This window comes from Hemibagrus wyckioides, linkage group LG07 (genome assembly GCF_019097595.1).
Source record: "Hemibagrus wyckioides isolate EC202008001 linkage group LG07, SWU_Hwy_1.0, whole genome shotgun sequence".
In the NCBI taxonomy this organism is placed as follows: Eukaryota; Metazoa; Chordata; class Actinopteri; order Siluriformes; family Bagridae; genus Hemibagrus; species Hemibagrus wyckioides.
The window spans coordinates 5675616-5676804 of record NC_080716.1 but is presented as its reverse complement, the minus strand read 5'-3'; the positions used below and the strand labels follow the sequence as shown (position 1 = coordinate 5676804).

The 1189-nt window shown below is 43.7% G+C and overlaps 1 protein-coding gene across 1 annotated transcript in view; it reads left to right on the top strand.

Moving 5' to 3' along the window:
* Positions 1-943, top strand: part of mfsd14a2 (major facilitator superfamily domain containing 14A2) — a 17548-nt gene extending 16605 nt beyond the window's left edge. The window contains exon 12 of the mRNA XM_058395322.1: positions 1-943. This exon is cut by the window's left edge and continues 1096 nt beyond it. The gene's annotated coding sequence lies outside the window, so the exon portion shown is untranslated.
* The last annotated feature ends 246 nt before the right edge of the window (positions 944-1189 follow it).

Genomic DNA, 1189 nt, shown 5'->3' with positions numbered 1-1189 from the left:
GTGATCTCCACACTCTGTTACTTTGAGGCCATATGACAGCGGCTGTGTCCTGACCGCTGTGTCCTGACCGCTGTCCTTCAGAGACTTGTGCCACTCTGGTCAGTGTACACTGTACAGTTTTTTAGACATTTCTAGACTGGTGTGGTGCATTGTGGGTCATTTTTGTTTTGATATTAGCTTGTTGCAGTGCATTATGGGATTTAGTCCACTTTATTTGTGGATGTAACAGATGCATAATGTGCACTGTGTAGTGGACAGAGAGTGGACACGGGCACGCAGCATCTCCATCATTAAACTGCAGCCTTCCTGTACTGTGAGCTGAAACTCTGAACCTGATGATGGCGCTGTCTCTCTCTCTCTCTCTCTCTCTCTCTCTGAGTCTCTCTCTGAGTCTCTCTCTCTGTCTCTCTCTCTCTCGCTGTCTCACTCTTTCTTTGAGTCTCTGTCTTACTCTCTGTTTGAGTCTCTCTCTATCTTTCTGTCTTTCACTCTGTCTCGCTGTCTGTTTCTGTCTGAGTCTCTGTTTGTCTGCCTGTCTCTCTCCCTGTCTGTCTGTCTTTCTCTCTCACTCTCTTTCGCTCTGTCTCACTCTCTGTCTGAGTCTCTGTCTGTCTCTCTATCCTCTCTCATGCTCTGAGTGGGTTCACTGACTGTGTGTGTGTGTGTGATGGAGAAATACAGATAGCTACAGAAATGATAATTCTGTTAACTCTGACTGAAAGTGAGTGACCACCAGTTTATTTGCTAAATTGGTGGATATTAATTTTTAGTTTTGTGTGTGTGTGAGAGAGAGTGTGTGTGAGTGTGTGTGAGTGAGTGTGTGAGAGAGAGTGTGAGTGTGTAAATTGAAGCAGAATATTTAAAACTGTAAAGCGGTCAGTGAGATGTAAATAACAGGAAATTAACAAACCCTTATTTATTAAATGCTTCTTGGTCCTCTGCACTTCACGCCTCGTCCACTTCCTGTGTGAGAGTGTCACTCGTCCACTGCGGTGCTGCGGAGGCACTGGGGATTATTATGGGATAGATCTCACCTCCTCCATGGTGTGTTAGTTAAATTCAGGAGATTGAGATTCCAGGTTAAACTTGAATCATCTTCCCAGAGAGCAAGTCATTTCCAAGAGAAAACCACAAAGTCAGGTATTCATTTTGGTATTCAGTTTATTTTATTGCTTTTCAATTATAATGT